This window comes from Manis pentadactyla, chromosome 1, assembly GCF_030020395.1.
Source record: "Manis pentadactyla isolate mManPen7 chromosome 1, mManPen7.hap1, whole genome shotgun sequence".
In the NCBI taxonomy this organism is placed as follows: Eukaryota; Metazoa; Chordata; class Mammalia; order Pholidota; family Manidae; genus Manis; species Manis pentadactyla.
The window spans coordinates 136,930,844-136,946,595 of record NC_080019.1 but is presented as its reverse complement, the minus strand read 5'-3'; positions in this window follow the sequence as shown (position 1 = coordinate 136,946,595).

The window sequence follows — 15,752 nt, the reverse complement described above, 5'->3', positions numbered from 1 at the left end:
TAGTCTGTTCCATTGGTCTGTGGGTCTGTTCTTGTGCCAGTACCAAATTGAATAGACCAGCATATTTGAAGCTTCAAATCTCACTTGCTCCAAACAGCTTTCCTCTATTCTTTTTGTTTCTTTATTCATTTTTTGATTTTCTTTCCTGAACTGAAAATTCTCTTCCCTGTCAACTTTCATGACAGTTTTTAATCTTTTTATTTTTGATTGCAAAGAACAGATTCATTGAAGTTACCTAAAAGTAAAAGGGAGGTTCTAATAAGGATGTTTACAGTCTGCAAATAGAGTTTTGCAGAGATAGAGCAGGCATGCTGGCTCCTTCTCCAGCTTGCCAAAGGCTCAGTCTTTTCTCTACATGGAATTTTGGTTCCTCTCTCCCCTTACTACTGTGGCTTTGGCGACCTGCTGCTCAACTTCTGTCCATCTTCACTTTCTGTCCCTACTACTGACTTTCTTGCTTCTAATTCCCAATAAGAGGCTAATCAGTTTGCTTTCCATGTCAGTTCCCTCCCAGGGGCTGTGGCAATCCTATGTATTGCTTCACCATAGTTGTTCTGTAGATTTAACTCATTGTTGACACATGGGTAAGCATCTCTAATTAAAGAAGCATGACCATAATATATATTTGGTTATTCTATGAATATTTAACAAGCAAAAGGTGAATATTTTGTTTATATGTAAACAAATAGGTTCATTTATTTTTCTTTTTATTTTGTGTGCACATACTCAGAAGAGTGTCCAGGATCTCTGTTTCTACTAAGGATTGTCAGAGAGCATAAAAGAATATCAGGATTAGTCAAAGTGGACTTCAATGTCAGCACTAAAATGCCAGGTACTATTCTCTGAAACAGAAATAAAAATAATTTCTGAATAATTGGCAAGACACTTCATATATCAGAAGGCTTTTTATTATCTAAATATGGAGAACTGATTTAATGAATTCTGCTTAGCCCTTCTTGCATCTGACTTCTCTATAATGAACAGTGTTACCAGTTTTCTCTTCTTGACCTTCCTTCTTCCTTAGCTTCAAAACATCACTCTAACTTGTGTCTCTTCTTACCTCTCTATTTCTTTTCAGACTCCTTTGTTGGATTCTCTTTATGCCATCTAAGCTATTGTTCTGCATATGTTCTCAATTATACAGCCATCCTAACTAGCATTATTCTGTCCTATGGGATCGTCAATCAGCTGTAATCATGAAATCTATGTTTCCATCCTCAACTTCTCTTCTAAGTTCCCATATGTAGGACATTTCCAGTGGGCCACTTACTGGGAATATGCAATCCTGTCTTGCCAAATTGAACTCTGTTTCCACCTCTCACTCTGACAGTATTTCTGACTTTTGTATTTCTTATGTCAGTCAGTGAGCTTTTCCAACTCATTGCCCAAGTCATAAAGAGTGAGTAATTTTCTGCTTTTCTTACTCAGCTCCCAGACTGAGTCAGTACCAATCATTTTGTCAAGTCTACTCACTATTATCATAGTTTAGAACTTCCTCATATATCACATAATTTTTTTCCCTGATTTGAGGATCAGCCCTCTCTGTTCTGCCATCCTTATTACTTCCAGTGAGTTTGACAGAATATAAATATGTTATGCTTCTCCTTTACTTAAAATATTTCAATGACTTCCCAATGTCTATAGAATCAAACTCACACTCATTTCATATGGCATCAAAGATTTTCAGTGATCAGATGCCTGGTCTCACTTTTGTTCTTATCCTTCTCTCTCACATAATCCTTCCTGCATCTGTGCCTGATATAAACACATAAAGTAAGAATATCTGTTTGTACAGAGGAGTAAATGAAATACAGCCTTTCAATATTCTGATAAAGACTGAAAATTAAAATTTCTACTTTAAAAAAATTTATATTAACACCTATATTCTATATAAAGTTTTGACTTCTAATAAAACACATAGGAGTATTTTTATTAGAGAATGCTATAATCTCTGGCTTACCAATAGAAAGGGAAACATATACTTTTAGTTTTGAATTGATTAAATGACAAAGAAAATGTACTTATGCTGTGATCTAGGAAATAGATAAGTGTAAACTGGGTAACTTGAATCTTATGTTATCTTAATAATTTACATGTAGTCATATTAACTAAGAATTGACATTTTGACAGATAGTTTACTAAAAGAAAGAAAGCATATGTTTAAAAAAAACTAAATGGAATATAATATTTCAGAGGCTATTTGGGAACCTAATATATTGACTTATGACATGTCCTATAGGAAGAATCTCTAGAAAATATGGGGTTGATGAGAAAAATAGTTGTGTAGGGTTTTGGATTAGACATTTTGTGGGAAAGGTTAGAAATTGAATTTCAAATGCCTTTGTTCTATTTCTACTATATCATCAAAATATGACTTTTATATTGTATAAATCCTATAGAACTAGCTGGATAGACTGATTATTAAAATTTACTAATTTCAAGATTTTTTTCCTATTCAATATTATATTCTTTACATTATTGATAAATTTTAGATGATTTGTGTTTTTCTAAAGTAAACATTTCATAGCAAACAACAAAATTCTTCCTTGGAGCTTATAAAAAATTACTAAAATCATTGTAGTGAGAAAAGGTCAATATTTCAATCTTGTTTATTTCAGTCAAGCTGGCATTAAAATAAATTGGCCAGATTCTCATTTAGAAATAATATTATTTATCAAGTTAACTATAGAAAAGCCTTTTAAAAGTTATACAACTAAAGATGCTCCATCTATCTGATAAAATATGTGTGTCTGTAAAGGCCTATCTGGTAAAAACTGAATCATTGCAAGACCGGATATAATCAAAACATAAAGCAGAAATGGAAAAAGTGTTCTCCTTTCTCTTGTTTGCTTGCTTATTTTTTTTCATTTTATATTATCTCCTTTGTCCATCATGATGTATATTTTTAAGTCTGGTTGCTCTTAGATATTTTTATTTCCCAGGAAGGTTTTTAGTTTGTTTTGTGTATCTCTGAATTCTAAAGAGTTTTATTATTTTTCTGTCACTCTTCCTTAAGTGGGCTTTCCTATAAAATACATTCCAGATAATAAAATGCAAACAAGTCTTTATAATATGGTGCCTTAGGAAGAAATATTACTCTATGTGATTTTAAAATTTGCTTCAGTCCATACCAAAGGCCTGAACAGAAAACATAGGTAGAAATTATAGAGGGTATATATGCACTTCAGTAACCCTCAACTATATTATGGTTTTGTACTATGTGTATTAATTTCTTATAGCTGCTGTAATTACCATAAACCCCTGTCTGATTCTAATGCTTTTAATGACTGTGTCACACTGCTGGAAAGGGTGTGGATTTGTTTGTCATAGTGACTGCAGTTGTTTGGAATTGCAGAGCATTAATGTCATGTATTAAAAATCCCAAACCTGTCCAGTTGAGAGGTAGGTGCTGTCAGTTTCTAATCTGGAGACTAAGGGGAAACCAGTGAGGGATGGCTGGCTACACGGATAACATAATGTAATGATGAATTTCATCCTGGCCTAGAGCCTGTTTGTGGTTAACTGTTTCTAGACTATCTAAAAGCATTCGACAGCCCCCTCAGAATGAGACAAAGGTCCCTGGGAAGAGGTGTTTGCTTCTTCATATCTTAGGCTAAGGATAGAGCAAGCCAAGGAGTGCTAAAGCAAGGAAAAGGAGCTGTCCAAAGAGGATCCAGGGTTTAGGGAGCCACCGTTCAACAATCAATCATCAAATCATAGAAGTTTCATACTAGAAGGGATCTTGGAAGGACATTTTCTCCATCATCCTAAATGTGCAGAAAATATAGACTAGGGAAAAAAAAAACTTGATTAGGATCCAACTGTATATTGTAGCAGGCACACAATAGCAAAGCCGTAGATCTGCTGTTTCCCACTCCTGACACCCACAAGCATTCCTAACCTGTTGATATGACTGATTATAGGCTCTATATACTGTTTAGACATAATTGTATTCAGGAAGCTATTATGTATATTTAACTTTTATATCATTCTCATTGCATAGATTTATAATTTATAATAAGGTAAAGGCTTGATTTTCAGCCCACTGCTCATTTCTGTAACGTGACCCAGGCTGAGAGAGAGCTTTGGCTTCAAGACCCTAGTTACTGATGACAGAATTTCTTAATTTTTGTTTACACACTCCCTCAAAGTAGAGCTTGAAGTACTAAGTGTTTACTGGCTAGCAGCTGTGAGGTTTGGGTATGTGTTCAGTGAGTTCTGTGGACTTCACTGCTGCAGCTTTGCCTGTCTACCCATAATGCACTATGTGTGACCCGCATTCTCTGGTTACTTTAGTATCATGATAGGTTTGGTGTTCCAGGTGGTACGGGTCACTTCCTACTTGGAAAAGAAAAAAATATTCCTCTTCCCACTTTGAAGTATGATGTTGCTTTCCATGTATCATCTTTAAAATACCTTCTAAAAGAATAAGCTGAGGGGTGTTAGTCACTTTATGTCCAATATCCTGGGGGCCATGCATGCTCTACATAGTGAAATATAAAATTCAGAAAAATAAGCTGATTTTCAAAAATCCATAGTCTTGCTCCCCAAACATATTTTACTCTGCATATTTTGATGTATTTCCTTTCACAGTGTTTGATTTAACTGTAATATTATTTTTTTGCATTTATATTCTATTTTTAAACTTTATAACATGATTATTTTTAATATAATCTGCATATTATCCTACAGAGTAAACTTTTCATAACATGTATGATCATTTTCCCTAAGAGTTGGAAATAGTGTTTCCCTAATTTTGCTTCTATAACTATCTTTGTGTATTGAGTATCTCCAGCCCCTACACTTAGGATAATTCTTAGAAGATATTGTCAGAATCTATGTGGTAGTTTGCAAAACTGGCCACACTTCTCCATGCCTCCTGCACCCATGCCCCTTTGCCATTCCATTTTGCAGCTTCTTCCATCAAGAACTGAAATATGTTCCCTGAGTGCTTGAGTCAGAACTTGTGACTTGCTTTGGCCAATAATATGCATCAGAAATGACAACTGTGCCAAGTCTTAGCCTAGGTCTCAAGAGAGCTTATAGCTTCTGTTCTGATGCTTGGAATCCTTGCTGCCATTAAAGCAGCTGCTGATCAACAAGGGGCACATAGCCCATTTGCCCCTGTTGCTATAGACCGTTGTCACCTAGAAGAAGGGCTGCCTCACTGAACAGCAATTGAGGCAGATGCACAAGCAACCCCAGAGTGACCGGAAGTACCCAGTTAAAATAAATGACTGTCATTTTGCACAACTAAGTTTTAGGATGATATTTCACAGCAAAACTAATGTACACAAATCTATTTGGCCAAAAATAATGAACGTTTTTAAGCTTTGTAATTCATATTGATAAGTTCTTTTCCAAAAGCCTTTGAACAATTTGCTACCCTATTTACCCAAGGTTGTCATTATTGTAAATATTTTCCAGTTTGAGAAGAGATAATTGACGTTTTAAAATTTTCAAGTACAACACTTTAAAAGTTTCTGTTTCCTCATTCTGATGACACAGTCTCTATGTCATTTCATTGAAACAAGTCACATAAAAGAGTGAAATTTTTCCCAAATTACTTTCCTAGAATTGAGATACTATTCTGTCAGGTCTGTTTCCTCTCAAAAGGTACAAGAATGCAGCACAGATATTTGCTTTGAATTGCTAGATAATAACTTTTAAAAGTCTCTTAATATATAGCTCTCTCACCCAAAAGCTTTAATTCAGTGACTATCAAATTTATAAAAGTTAAGTTGGTTATATTGAAGTTTCCACTGGCCTCTTATTACTGCACTTATGTAGATCTCATCAATTATGAGTGATCTAAACTGTTAAAAGTCATGGGATTATTCTTGGTTCAGAATGGAAAGCATGAAGGTAAGATACTTACATTCAAATCAGAAAATTTGCTTCTGGGTCAAGCAGATGTGCAGAAAGTGTAGACAGAGTATTGGCCATTATACTTGTAAGACTTTGAGGTGTTGCCATCACTCAGTGCTTTCTCATTGTTTCCAGAACGAAATACAAATTGCATCATTTATGTTGTTTTTAGCAGTAGGTAACAGAAACCCACTCAAGCAACACTAAATGCTGAAACTCATTGGTTGGGTTGATGTTTAGCCAGTTCATACCAAAATAGCTGTACTAGTTTTTTTAAACTTGAAGTACTTTTTTCATTGACTGCTAAAAAGAATAATGGTAATGGCAATAAGTAGTCAAATTAATTAATGAAAAGAAATTAACATAAAACTTGTACCTGCCCTCCATGGCCACAGAATTTTAGTGGCGTACAAAAATAAAATGTCTTTAGCTTATGATTTTGCAAGGTTTAGATCTCATCTGAGCTCTACTGATCTTAGCTGGCTGCTGTCAGTCATGTATCAGCTAGGTGTCCTGATCTTGCCTGGCCTTGCTCACATCTCTTGAGGATGGCTTGGCTTGAATAAGTAGAGTGACTCAGCTCTGTTCCACATGTGTCATACCTGACAGGGTCAGCCCAAGGATGTTCACATGGCACAGACACAGGAGCAAGACAGTCACCTCGTGCTTTCAAGTCTGTTTGCATCATACTTACTAATATTGCATTTGTCCAAGCAAGTTGCTTGGTGAAGCCCACAGAGTGGAATGGCACTGCAAAGTTACATGGCAAAAACACACAATAAGGAGAGTGATGAAGCAGTGAGACCATCGATAAAATCAAACCACAGCAAACTCATTAATCCAAGTTCTTAATTATCCCTATTTCAGTTTCTAATATAATGATGATTCAGTGCTACTTAAAAATTTCTAAGCCACGTTTGCTGTTCTAGTGGCAAAGGTTGCTAGAAGTAAAAATGCTCTTACAATTTTCATTATGTCAGTACCCAGCAAGCATGGAAGTCAGTTTTCTCTCTAATATTTATCTAATATATGATGATAAGAATAAATTTTGGTCAAGAGAGGAATTTAATGACTTGCATTATTTACATATTCTATTGCCTTATCCAGAAATAATTGAATGTGTAAATGAAATGCCAATTTAAAACATCCAGGAATTCTTATAAAAATTTGTCTTAAATTCCGTACTTTCTCCTCCATATTATATTGCACAACTATGAGAAAATAAAACATTTTTAGGTGTTTGTCATTTAGATTATTTTTCCTGATAGCCAACAATAAAGATTGATATGTCATTTCAGATAATATTCCTTCTAGTTTCATAATAGATGAAAACCATAAAATTATCTTTAGTCTTGAATGTCACATTTTAAATTATCAATTTTATCTGAAACGATTGAAGCTTCATCAATGATAATTGAAAGTCTACTGTCTTGTGCAGATTTTTTTTCAAAAAAGTGGCATAGTTGCAAACATGTTTCCAAAAGTAATTATATGTCTTCCCACAAGTGGAGCCACAAATATAGATTATAATAATATGTGCATATTATTATTTTTGTAAAATGCTATTAGTATTTCCTATCTAGAAGTGCTTTAATATTTCTAATATAAAATTAAGTTCAAATGTGACTTTCTAAATTTTTTAAAATTTACTTTATTGATATTCTTTGAAAAAAAGCCTTTTAGTTGCTTGTATTATTTCAAGTATTTCATTAAGTGATACTGAATAATGTGATACTATTTAAAAGTGGGCTGATGACTAATTGATTTCTCCTCCTGTGATGGTTGTAAATTCTCTTTTGAACCATGAGCTTTCAATGCAATGTGATTAACATTCTGATGAAATATATTTGTTTAGCCCTTTCAACTTTTATTGACAGAAAACCTAACATTTTTTCAGTGCTCAAAAGCAATGATAAGCTACTTACAGACTTTGGTTAATTAATGTAAATTGAGTTGAGTTTTAACTTCTATTAGGGTTTCCTGAGAGGGAAACTAAGATTGCACTTAATGTGACTAACCCAGGGTACTGAAGGTGGAACGCCTAGAACTTTGAGATATGTACTGTGAACTATTGAGGGTTCTTTGGAGTTTCACTTGGCTGTGCTACTGAGGGTGAGGAAGCAAAGCCTGGGCCCACTCTTGAATAAGTCAGCAGAGGGGTGGGGCATCGTGCAGTCAGTGCTATTGTTTGATACTGAGATGATTCACAGTAAATTTTGGATGAATGCCTTGTTAGATATATGTAAGGCTTTTATTTTTTCCCTCCTTCTATGCACACATCACTGAATAGGGTGTTCTACTCTTTTTTCCCTCATACCTGGACAAGACCATATTGCCTCTGACTCTTTAATCCTGAGTGAAGTACAGCTTTCCAGTCCAAAGACACATTTGAAGGCATTGAAAGACATGAGTCAGGTTTTAAGGGACTCATCATGGGGCTGGCCAAAGCCTTAGAGGTCTTCGCCTGTTCCCCATCTTCTCTGCTATGCTGCTAACTGGTTATAGTTAAGATGCTAATCTACAAGACCTCCTGTGGAAATGAATGGAACTAGGAATCTGTGGTTCTAAAATTTGCATCAGCAGAGTCTAAAACTCCTTTGTTTACACTGTCTTAATTATTAAAGAACCCAATGTGACTAAATAGCTCTAATGTTTGCTCTCAGGGAAGTCTATATTTTTTGGCAAGCTATAAAATGTTGAATATAAATGAAAGTCACTCCTAATGTGAGCATATGTATTTCTACGGTTAGTCCCTTCCAGACTTTTCCCATATTTACACTTTTAAAACATATTTAACAGAATAATAAAATAATGTATTATCATTTTCTCTCTATATGTTGTAAAGTTTCCCCCTTGGTTGTTATAATTTTCATAATTATTATTAAATGTAACCAATTTTCCAAGGAGCACTTTCCAGTTTCATACTGCCTAAATAAACAATTTCATTCGCTCTGATTTTTTCTCCTTTTGAATATATTTCCTTAAACTAAATTCCCAGAAATAGAATTACTGAATAAGAGTTTCTGAGATGTTTAGGGTTCAGTATATGAAATGCCAAAATTTTTTTCAAAAGAAAGGTTTTAAATAATTTTTATCTCATAAAACTACGTTAGTTTTGTTATTCTCCAGTATTCTGTATTACATTTAATTAAATTTTATTTATTTTTTACTGTCCCATTTCCAGACTCACAGAATATCATTAAGCTCCTGGGGAAATATAGCTGCGTATTTACTTCTCAACTTTTAATTTTCTTTAAAACTAGAAAAATGCCCAACTCATACCAAATAAATGGCAAACATTTTCTACATTGATTTGAACTAGTAATACTAGTAATGGAAATCGATTTCACAGTTACAGTAAATGCCAAATTCATGTTTTGGTGAATTATTTCATCATGATTTTAGCATTCTTGAAATTGAGATTTATGGTCCCTATTCTTAATATGTTTTTTCCTAAATGAAATGCTTTTCTGTGAAATCCTTGCAAGAGAACATGTTTTCTTTTTCCTGATTGTGCCAATTTTAGGGTATTTTCTGCCAAAGCATGTATCATTTAATTTAATTTTACTAATAGGGTAAGTAATTATATTACCGAGATTACAGTTTGCATTTGAGATACAATTGAGGCTAAAATTTTTAACGCTTGTTTCCTAAAATAGTATGTATTTTGTGCATTGGTTGCTCGTGACTTTGCCCATTTGTATGCTGAGTTTAATTTTTAAGCAATAATTATGACTAAATTTTCATCTTTTCCTGTTATATTTGCTCTAGATTTTCTTTCAGCCTTTTTGGATTTTTATTTATGGCTGTAGTTCAGGAATTTCAAAATTTTATATAGTTTCATTTGTTTTTTCAGGGGGCAATATCTTTTTTCTTAGTTCAGAATTTACTAACTCCTTTTTCACTTTGCTCCACAGTAGGCTAAATGTCCAGTTTTATTTGAGTCATTCTGTGTATTGTTAATGTTTTGTGTAATGATATATAGTGCATTTAGAGTGTATTTAGAAATAGACTACTATTTTTGGTGACAGGCTGAAAATATTTTTTTCCAGTCTTGCAAAATTATTATCTGAGTATATTTTAATGAAAGATATTTTCTTTAATTGTCATGTATGGGTTAGTTTTTAGTTTTCCTAACTTTTCAGTAAAGTGTAATGTGTTGATTTTTATAGCACACTGCTTCATTTATTGATATGTAGCATATATTTTAATATCTGATAAATACAGTTCCCCCATTATTTTTCTTTTAATACTATCCTGAGATATTCCTTACTAATTAATAGTCCAAATAAAATTTGTCATCTGAATGCCATGGGTCAAGGAAGAGTTTGATTTTGATTGAGTTTTTGTTAAACATTCATATTCTTCTAGCAAGTACCAATATTATACATGACTATCTTTTCTCAGGCGGGAACATGTTATGTCTTTCCATTTAGTCAAACGCAGTTTTTTCTTCCAATGGAGCTTTCTAGTTTTTACAATATGTCATATGTATTTCTCATTCAGATTTTTAAGTTATGACTATAATTGTAGTAAATATTGTGTGAGATACATTTTAATTTTTTAGTATCCCACTTGACTATTCAAGAGTGCTCTTGAGTATTATTATCTTGTACTTAATTACATGTAGTAGTTTGATTTCTTGATAATGATGTGTCTCTTCCTTTTTGCAGTTCTGCATGTTTCCTTTCCATATATAGTAATAGGTGCTTTAGGACAGATATTATTTATTATGACAAGTAATTAGAATTTTATTTCCATTTCATAGTTTTTTATTTGTAAATAAATGTTGAATTGAGCAAATGTCTTTTTAAAAATATTTTTAAAAGTGTATTTTTGCACATACTTCTTAAGTTGTATATTGTGATATCCTTTTATAGAACAAATGTGGAATTTCTGAGCAAGATTTTCTTGATCATGATAAATTATTCTACCATTCTATTCAATCCCATATACCGATTTGTTTGTTTTTGTTTAATCTTAAAAGAAGCAGAAGGAAAAATAGCTACAATAAAATTTAGAGGATTTACTCAAATATTTAATGGCTTAGGTAAACTATTTATATCTAAGAGTTTTCCAAAATGCTTATGGGGAATTTTATCTGCTCTGGTAAGGCTTGCTGAGCTCTTGCATTTACTGAAGGGTGACTAGAAAGGGATGCTCAATATTCCCTATGGGCTGGTCATTTTTTTCAACATGCTATTGCCTGAGGTAGTTGTCACTGTGTTGATGGGGTTAGTAGGGGTGCCTGAGGTAGTTGTCATTGTGTCGATGGGGTTTGGAGGGGTGTACTTATAATTCAGTATGCAGACTGTCACTTACCCCTTCTTTGACAGTACAGCATCCCGTCCTCGTTGTGAGCTGTTTCTTTGTTCTATGGGGCAGCTTCTCTAGAAATCAATGCTTCAGCTGTGCTGAGGGATAGTTAATCACATTTCTGCACAACCTCAAAAGGGGCATCTACGGTTCTGATACTTTTATTTCACACTTTCTCCTAATCGTCATGTTTTATGCGTTGCCCCACACCTCTGCTCCCCTTCCTCTGGAGATAGTGACTACCTTCAATTCCTGAGCCTTTCTAGAGTTTTATGACATGAATTGGCTAATTTATCCTGGCTTCTCACCAAGAAGTCACTTAGCACTGTTGCTCTTATTCTATCCACATGCCTCTAGAATTTTATTGGCTTTGCTAGAGTGCTTTATTCCCTTTATCATTTCCTTTGTCCTTTTGTGTTAGTGATTTTATCTATTTTTTTAACCATGGAAGTGCCATTTTAAGGCAGGTTCAGGGAGAGAGCAACGACAAATGTATGTTCTTGCCATGTTTTTCAGGAAGTCTCTGTCATGATATATTCTTATACTGTCTGTGGAGGGCAGACCCAGCTATCTCCCTGGCATCAGGGAATTGCCCTTTGCTACCAAGACTTCAGATTTACCAGCTATGTTGTTTTGAAAGTTTAAGGCCCTTACTGCCTCAAGCTAATCATCACCATTGGTAGGATGGTGAAAAATCTTCCACTTCTTAGCTTTGTTTTTATATATGGAGAGCTTTCAGGTGGCAGAACAATCCCCATTCCTCACTCAGTCTACCAATGCAAGAAGAATGATACCTAATTTTGTGGGTTGGAAGTAGAAACCAAGTGCTCTCACCTGAACTCTTTCCTCCCCTGTTAGATTTTTTTCCTCCTTGGCAAGGCAGCATGGATAAACTTAGTAGTACAGGCTTTGACTTAGTGAAGGTGTCTGAAGATCTGCGTTGAAATGTGAGCAAACCCATTGGACCCCAGTATAATCCATATTTTCTATTCAGTGTATAAGTAAAAGGGCTGATACATTACTCTCCATATTGTCTATCCCTGTGTTTTATTTTTCATTAGTTTCTGAACCAAGAAAGGAAAGAAAGGGCAACTATATATTATATCTACTCTTACCGCCCACCCCTGAAACAAACAAAACCAGCCCAACAAGCTTAATCCTATCCTCCAGGCAGGGCTGTTTGGTCTACCAATGTCTGTGGAGGCTGGGCCGGAGCCTTCGTGCATGCCACTCCTCTGGTTATGGTGGCTTTTCAGGGCTGGACAGCATTTTCTATAAAGTGAAGACCATGAATTTCACTTGATATTTGTAGTCAAGAGATGTTGATTCTTTCTTTGGTTGGTTTTATAAATGTTATACTGGGAACAACAGCACCTATTTGGTGCCCATGCCAAAGCCAGCCAGCACATAAAGGAGAAATTCAGGTCAGATAGAACCCAGGTGGAATTCTATCCAGAGTTCATACTACTTCTAGACTTTGGATTTATGTGGGCTAATAAATTTCTCTTTATGTTTAAGCCCACTTGAGATGGTTTCTCACTATTAAAAACATTTTTACACTGTTGAATTTGCTTTCTTGGGATTTCTGTAGAATTTTCACATTTGTGAAAATGTGAGTTCCCTGTGATTCACAAAACATTCATGTAGTGTGCAGAACAGAGAAGCACAGCTATTAGGCTCTGACTGATTCTCAAATTCACAAGTCAAAATAAGTTTCATCCAGTACTAAGTTTACTTTGATTTAAGACAGGATATATGGTAGACCACACTGCATGAATGGCAACAAAAAAATCAGAGATCTTGGGATTCCTACGTATGTCTTCTGATATCTGTACTTTACTGTTGAAATGAATGTGGTCACAAGAGATGAGATAAGGCAAGTATGAACTACTTCATTCCAGGGAAACCATATGTAGGTTCTTTCTGCTTTTATACCTTGAAGATGTATATGGTTGGTGCTCATTCTCTGTGCAGCACAACCTCAATATTGTTAGTTGTTACTCAATAAATAATCTCAATAATTGATATATCATTTTAACATTGTAATTTTATAGTCTAACCATTTTACATGATTTTTTTACTTTCAAAATATGAAGATCAAATTCCCTGGAAGTAAGCTGGAGCTGCATCCTGGAGACGCAACTGCAACACAGCCATGCGCTTTCCCACCTGTCCTCACTGAGCCCACCTCCGCCGTTTGATACCGACTACTGCCTTGGTAAGTTTCTCTCAATTATACATCAAACAACATGAAGATCTTCCTCAACTTATGATGGGTTTATGCCGCAATAAGCCCAACATAAATTGAAAATGTTCAAAGTTGAAAATGCATTTAAGGCACCTAACCTACCAAACTTAATAGCTTAGCCTACCTTAAATGTGTTCAGATATTTGCCTTAGCCTACAGCTGGGCAAAACCATCTAACGCAAAGCTTATTACATAATAAAGTGTTGGTTATCTCATGTAATTTATTGAATACTGTCCTGAAAGTGAAAGCAGAATGGTATAAGTGTTTGGGTTCTTTACCTTATGATTGCGTGGCTGACTGAGCTGCGGCTCACTGCTGCTGACCAGCGTCCCAAGACAGCATCATACTGTGTATCACTAGGCCAGGAAAAGATCAAAATTCAAAATCTGAAGTGCAGTTTCTGCTAAATATATATAGGTTTACACCATTGTGAAGTTGAAAAGTTGTAAGTTGAACCATTGTAAGTTGGGAACCATCTCTGTAATTTAAACTGATTTAATAGATCTCGACTTTTACCTTGAAATCCATAGACCAAATTATTATAGATATTTTTATGTCAACCTCTAATCTAAAATCATTAGTTCCATATTTTGATTCATTCTTAGATTTCCTCAGGTTTTTCTTTTTTTTAAGTGGAAACGAAATGAGATATATTGTTTTTAATATCCTATAAATTTCAACCCTCTGATGCTTTACTAAGCCAATGTCAACTGAAATGAGAATAGAGTTCTCAAATCACACTCTCTCCTTCAATTATCTCTAGTTTTTATTCTATCTTCTTCTGGTATCTAATGTTCTACATGGCAAAGTTTGGCACATGCTTGATTTTTTTGTCCTAGTGAGTGTTTTTTATTCTGCCAAGTTTCCAGGGGAGAGCATGGGTGAATGTAGACGTAGAATGAGTCATTCTGATGAGCAGAATCCTTGCAGAATCTTTGATTTATCCTTAAAATTTAATACTTTGTCAGATTCTCTAAGTTTCATGTATTTTGTCAGTTTAGCCAACCATAAAATGAATACATTTGATCTGAAGACTCAGATTTCTTCAGTCAAGATTTCATCTATTATATATTTGACTGTTTTTTCATTTGTTATGTTCTTCGAAAACAGCAATGTTAGACTGCTTTACCATTATTTGCCTTCCATATTCCTAGCTTCTCATAGATTATTTTAGTTTTTTTCATTTTTATCCCCCTTTTTATTGTGGATGATTTAGTTCAATGGATTTGATTTTCTGCAACATTGATTTTGCATCTTTCTAATTCTATGATTATTTTTAGGTCTGATACAGTGTTTTTACTTCCTGAAATTATTTTCTCAATTTCCTAATTAAGTGTAATATAATAGCAGTAAAGTTCACAAATCTTGTGTATAAGCTAAATTTTTATGAATGTATAAACCTATAGAACCACCACCCAAATACAACCAATACTTTGATCTCTATCATCAGAGATTACTATTTTATTTTGAACTTCATATAAAGGAATAATATATGATATGTGCTCTTTTGTATCCAGCTACTTTTGCTCAATATTACATTTGTGAGATTTTTTAAATATAGTTATAGGTTGTTCATTCTCAGTGATATTTTTTTTGAAATACTGCCAATATTTTGATCATACCACTCTATATCCCCATCAGCAGCATATAAGAGTTCTGTTTGCTCTACAGTCTGGACAGTGGTCTTTTAGTGGTAGGCATTCTATTGGTGTGTAAAAAATGTAGTCTTATTTTTTCCCCAATGAAAGATGATGTTTAGCATATTTCATAAATTTACTCACCATTTGGATATATTCTTTTGTTCAATGCCTGTTCAAGCCTTTTGCCCCCTTTTTAATTGGGATGTCTGTCTTTTTTTTATTGATTTGAATGAGCTCTTTATCCTTAAATTCTTTTTCCTAGCTCTCCCTTTTTTTGAATTACTTTATTATCTCGTTTTCGATATCATATTTATATGGACACTTAAAACATTTAACCACATTGAGAAACCAAACCAGTCATTATTTAAAATTTCTTCAGCTTTTGGGGACACATCATTATAAGTAAAATCTTCATAATTGTACATATAAACAGTGCATATCCCACCATAACCATGCAATGAACTGAATGCTTGTGTCCCCCACTCGAGATTCATGGACTCCTAATACCTATGTGATGATGTTTGAAAGTGAGGCCTTTGGCAGGTGATTAGGTCAAAAGGGTGGGAACCTCATCACTGTGATTCCTGTCCTATAAGAGGCTCCAGAAAGATCCCTTGCCTTTCTACCATGTTATACTAGAAGGTGTCATCAATGAATCAGGAAGCAGGCCCTCCATACC